The sequence below is a fragment of the Sciurus carolinensis genome, chromosome 5 (assembly GCF_902686445.1).
Source record: "Sciurus carolinensis chromosome 5, mSciCar1.2, whole genome shotgun sequence".
In the NCBI taxonomy this organism is placed as follows: Eukaryota; Metazoa; Chordata; class Mammalia; order Rodentia; family Sciuridae; genus Sciurus; species Sciurus carolinensis.
In genome coordinates, this window is record NC_062217.1 from 150,650,351 (window position 1) to 150,656,647 (window position 6,297).

Genomic DNA, 6,297 nt, shown 5'->3' on the forward strand with positions numbered 1-6,297 from the left:
TCTAGTCTTCTCTGGAAAGTATCATTCCTCTTCAGCCTGTTCTTTCTTTCTGAAAGCCACACAGGATTCCTGGAGGGAATCCAGATTCTGCACCTGGTCCTAGCCAAGCCTGAAAACTTATGGTTTGCATGGCCCTAACTCCCCAGATACTGAGCCCAACACTATGCCTGTCAGTTGTGCTGCCATCCCCCACCTCAGGTTTTCGTAATATTTTCCCCCTGGTACTGGGGATTGAATCCAGGGGCACCCTACAACTGAGCTACATCCCCAGTCCTTTTTCTTTTTCTTTTTCTTTTTTTTTTTTTCAGTTGTAGTTAGATGATACCTCTTTTTTTTTTTTTTTTTTTTTTTTTAATTTTTATGTGGTGCTGAGGATGGAACCCAGTGTCTCACAACGTGCTAGGCAAGTGCTCTACCACTGAACCACAACTCTAGCCCCTTTACTTTTTATTTTGAGATAGGGTCTCTCTAAATTACTGAGGCTAGTCTCCAACTTGTGATCTTCCTGCCTCAGTTGGGATTATAGACATTCCTCCTCGCTCTGCTCCATATTCTTTCTTTTTTTAATTATTTTAAAAAAATTTTTTTAGTTGTTGATGGACCTTTATTTTCATTCATTTATATGTGGTTCTGAGAATTGAACCCAGTGCCTCACACATGCTAGACAAATGCTCTACCACTGAGCTACAGCCCCAGCCCCACAACCCCTTTTCGATAGCTGGGTAACATTCCATTTTTAGGATATCCTATAGCTTACCAAACCATTCCCCTACTCATCTCTTTGTGGGGTTTCCAAACACTCTATAAGTAATGCTTATAATATGTAATAGTTAAGTAAAGCTGTGATTCCCAGAAATGGAATTAGTGGGTCCAAAATTGTATGGATTGCAGGGTGGCAAGGCACACACCTGTGTAATCCCAGTGACTTGGGAGGTTGAGTCAGGAGGATTGCGAGTTCAAAGCTAGCCTCAGCAACAGTGAGATGCTAAGCAACTCAGTGAGACCCTGTCTCTAAATAAAATACAAAATAGGTCTGGGGATGTGGCTCAGTGGTTGAGTGCCTCTGAGTTCAATCCCTGGTACCTGCCCCCAAAATTGTATGCATTAATATAAATTGTTTTTCTGAGACATTAGTTTATTAAAAATTGATGAAATTCCAATTTCTTTGTATCCTTTCCAGCATTGGATAGTATCTGCCTGTTTAGTGTGATTCCACTTACATACTTTAAGAACAGGTAAAACTGCTGGCACACCTATAATCCCACCTACTCCGGAAGCTGAGGCAGGAGGGTCACAAATTTGAGGTCAGTCTTGGCAATTTAGCAAGAGCCTGTCTCAAAATAAAAAATGAAAGGGGCTGGGAATGTAGCTCAATGGTAAAGGGACCCTAGGTTTGATATCCAGTAATGAAAAACAAAAACAAAAAACCCACCAGGCAAAACCAATCATGGGCAGGGCATTGTGGCACATGCCTGCCCCAGCACTTGGGAGGCTGATGCAGGAAGATTGCAAGTTTAAGACCAGCCTCAGCAATTTAGCAAGGCCCTAGGCAACTTAGACCCTATCTTAAAATAAAAAAATTAAAAATGCTTGGGATGTGACTCAGTGGTAAAGCAACTCTGGGATCAATTCACAGTACAAATAAACAAACAAACAAAAAACCCCAAATCAATTATGGTATTAAAAAGTGGTTACCCTTGGAGAGGAAAAGTAATGGGGAAGGATCATGAGAAGGATTTCTGGGGTATTGAGAATGTTCTGCTTCGTGATTTGGTGCTGGTTACAGAGTGTGTACAGTGTGAGAAAATTTGTCAAGTAACACATTTATTTAGTTGGTTTTTTTTTTTTTTTTTTTTTTTTTTTTCCAGTACTTGGAATCAAACCCAGGGGCAGGATTGGGGCTGTAGCTCAGTGGTAAAGTGCTTGTGAGGCACTGGCTTCCATCCTCGGCACCACATTAAAAAGTAATAATAAAAAATATAAGGTCTGGGGATATAGCTCAGTTTGTAGAGTGCTCCAAAAATTTTTTTTTTTTTTTTTTTTTTTTTCTTTTTTTTGGCGGTATTGGGGATTGAACCCAGGGCCTTGTGCTTGTGAGGCAAACACTCAACCAACTGAGCTATACCCCCAGCCCTCCAAAAACTTTTGAAAAAAAAAACAAAAAAACAAAAAAACAATGCAAGGACACTTTACCACTGAGCTACACACCTTTTTATTTTTTATTGAGACACGGTATTGCTAAGTTGCTGAGGCTGACCTCAAACTTGTGATACTCCTGTCAGCCTCCCAATTACAGGGATTACAGCTGTGCCCTGAAGTACCCAGCAAGTTATACACTTATGACATATATGTACCTTTTGTGTTATACTTCAAGAAAAAGTTTACTAAATACACTAAAAGCACAAGCAACCAAAGAAAAAATAGGGAAATTTAGATCCCATCAAAATTAAAAACATTTATGTTTAAAAGGACCCCATCAAGAGTTGGGCACCATAACTAGGTGTGGTGGCACCCACCTCTGGTCCCTGTGACTCAGGAGGCTGAGGCAGGAGTATCACAAGTTCAAGGACCACCTCAGCAATTTAAGGAGACCCTGTTTCAAAATGGAAAAATAAAAAAATAAAAAGGATTGGGGATGTAGCTCATTGGTAAAGTGCCCTTGGATTCAATCCCCAGTACCACAATAAATTCAATAAATAAGGGCTGGGTTGTAATTAGTGGTAGAGCATCCCTGGGTTTCATCCCCAGTACCAAAAAAAAAAAAAAAGAGTGGGTCTGGGGGACTAATTGGAATAGACATTTCACTAAGAGGATTCAGAAATGGCCAGTAAGCTCGAAATATTTAGTCATTAAGGAAATGCAAATCAAAACCACAATGAAATACCACTTCATATATTATTGTTAGCAAGATATAGATAAATTAGAACCTTCATACATGGCTGATGGGAATATAAAATGGTGCAGCTGCTTTGGAAAGCAGTCCGCCAGTTTCTCAGAAGGGTAAACATGAAGTTACCATATGACCTAGCAATTCCACAACTAAGTACATACCCAGCAGGGTGGGGGATGGGGGCGCAGTGGCCATTGCCTGTAATCCCAGTGTCTCTGGATCCTGAGGCAAGAGGATCACAACCAAGAACTATTTTAGATCCTTCAGTCACAGCCCATTACATTTGGATGAAATTAAAAATCCTTGTTGGTTCTGTGACCATAGACAAGTTGCTTAACTTTTCTGACTCTATGTTTCTTTGTATAAGTAAAATGGGAGATAACAGTATCTACAACAGGCTGTTAAAAAAAAAAAAAATAGGTAGCTGGGCAGCGGTGTTGCTTGCCTGCAACCCCAGTGTCTCAGGAGGCTGAGACAAGAGGATTGCAAATTCAAGACCAGCCTCAGCAATTTAGTGAGGCCCTAAGCAATTTAGGGAGACTGTCTTAAAACAAAAAAATAAAAAGGAGCTGGGGATGTGACTCAGTTGTTAAGAGCCCCTAGGTTCAATCTCTAGTACCAAAAACTAAATAAATAGTAATATAGGAAAAAATTGGTCAGCTTTTAGTGAGATAATTGAGTAAAGGGTTCTTATGAACTTAGAACATAATGAATGTTAATTGCTATCATTATCATTATCACCATTAACGCAAGAGCATGGTCCAATCTGGTCCCAGCTTCTCCCTCCTGCCACTATTTGACCTTGTTCTAGTTAGGTTCAGAACTCCCCAGGTTTTCTTCAGTTCTTTCAACACCAGGAACTGTTTCTGCTCTCTGAAATCCTCTACTCCATACTTTTTCCTGGTTGTGGTCCTCATTCTTCAAGTCTTAGATGAAACATCACTTTCTCAGAGAGACCTTCCTTAGTACACCATTTAAGGTCTTCTGCTGTATGTGGCGGTCCATTTCTATAATCTCAGCTCAGGAGACTGAGACAGGAGGATCACAAGTTCAAAACCAGTCTCAGCAACTTAACAACTAGGCCCTAAGCAACTTGGTGAAATCCTGTCTCAAAAAAAAAAAAAGGGTGGGAATATAGCTCAGTGATAAAGTACCCCTGGATTCAATCCCTTAGTACCAAGAAATAAAATAAAATCTCCTTATTACATGCTTATTCCACACCATTTAGTTATGCCATAAATTGTTTGCACATATGTGTATGGGATCATTTAGTATGTTTCCCTGCCCAACTGTATTGCAATGGCATTTTGTTCCCTGTCCTGTCTCTAGCTCCAAGCCTATTGTTGTAGAAAGTCATGAATGTGACTTGATTAGTTGAATGAACTAATGGTCCAAGTACAGTCTATGTGGCAGGTACCTAATACATGTTTGCAGTTTAATTAAAGTTAACCCTAGACCTTCTAACCTATAAAGCACGTGGACTTGGACTTCAGAGGTGGGAATGTGAGTTTCCAGAGAACACACCTAAATATATAACCAAGCAAAGTTCTGCATGTGTTCAATGGGAAATAGGAAGAAAGTTCATAGAAGTGCTCCTCATAGCTGGGCAGGGTGGCTCAGCACACACCTGTAATCCCAGCAGTTCAGGAGGCTGAGGCAGGAGGATCTCAAGTTCAAAGCCAGCCTCAGCAACTTAGTGAGACCTTGTTTCAAAATGAAAAATAAAAAAGGACTGGGGATGTGGCTCAACGGCTAAGTACTCATGGGTTCAAAACTGGGTACAAAAAGAAAGAAAAGAAAAAAGAAGTACTCCCCATGATGTAAAAACACAAACAACCCAATGTCTAGTGACAAGAGAATGAGTAATAGTGGTAGAGGTACAAAATGAAATATTAAAAAGTCCTCAAGGGCTGGGTTGTGGCTCATAGTACAGTACTGCCTAGTATGTGTGAGACACTGGGTTCAATTCTCAGCACCACATATAAATAAAGGTCCATCGACAACTAAAAATATATGTATTAAAAAAAACTGTTAACTTTACCCCCTCACCCTCACTTATATCCCAACCCCTGTATGTCAAATAAATCTGTAAAAGTACAAAAAGTCCTCAAAAAAGAGTGGGTTGCAAGCAATATGTAACAATATGAATCTTAATTATACAATATTAAGCAAAATTAGTAAGCCACCAAAAATTACATGCAGCAATATTTCCTTATAAGGTTTAAAATAACTAGAATTGTCCCAGGACTGCAACAAACAAACAAACAAACTAGAATTTAAAAAATTCTTATAAGTTTTTAGATACAGATAGCTAAGATAAATAAATCAAAGGAAAATAAGAGCTGGGTGTGGTGGCATATGCTTGTAATTCTAGCTACTTGGAAGACTGAGGCAGGAGGATTGCAAGTTTGAGGCCAACCTGGATAACTTAGTAAGACTTTGTCTATAAACAAACAAACAAACAAACAAACAACAAAGGCTAGGGATGTAGCTCAGTGGTAGAGTGCCCTCAGGTTCAATCTCCAGTATCATAAAAAAAAAAAAAAAAAAGAAAGAAAAAGAAAGGAAAAAGAAAAAGAAAAACAAGAACGAGAAGATGATGGATATCTTGGGAGCTCTCTTCCCTGAGGGGGGAATGGACCACATTAACAGATTTAGTTATTGCCAAGGTCCTAGCTTTCATAGTAATGATGATGAGTTATTGCGACAGTATTATAAGTAAACAAATGTGTGCTGTGTGTGGGTGCAATGACGAAAGTGTATCATGAACCAGGGTTATGATTAATGTAGTTCTGTGTACCTGAGGCCAATTAAAGACAGGGAAAGAAATTATGCCTGCCTATAACTATGCTGCTCCATAAACCTTACTTGAGGGTGATGGGGAAAAGATTCTTCTCTTCATTCCCTCTGGACTCTTTTTCCAAGAGAGCCAACTTGGTGACATAGAACTGGGGCAATAGGGAGGGAAGTAATTGAAGATTTAGCTACCTCAGGAAAAGGGTTCTAGAATCCGTGGGAAAATGGCCCCATCCAGAGGCTGAAAAAGGAACATGGTGGTGTGCGTTAGCTTCTATTCCCACTTATCTTCCCCCACTCTTTTAAGAATTGCAGGGTGCAAAATCTCCAACCCATTTCCTGTGCTTGATTCAGGGTGGGGTTGGGAGGAACCTCAGAGGTGTGTCCTGAGAAAATGGAACTGTGGCCACATGGATAACAGTTGTAGACAACTGTAAACAGGGATACTAGGAAACCAGGGCAAAACAGCAAGGGTAAAACCAACATCTTTGAAATCTGGTCTGGAACTAGGCCCCTGACTCAAAACTCAATTTTTGCATTGTCTTCCTTTCAGCCTGCCCCAGAGTACACCTGGGCCACCCTCAGAATCTCTGGCCCCTATATCCCTGCCT

The 6,297-nt window shown here is 40.1% G+C and overlaps 1 non-coding gene across 1 annotated transcript; it reads right to left on the reverse strand.

Annotated features, from left to right (window-relative positions):
* Positions 1–2,056: 2,056 nt before the first annotated feature.
* Trnav-cac (transfer RNA valine (anticodon CAC)) lies at positions 2,057–2,129 on the reverse strand. Its single transcript has one exon. It is a non-coding gene; the product is annotated as a tRNA-Val (tRNA).
* Positions 2,130–6,297: the final 4,168 nt, after the last annotated feature.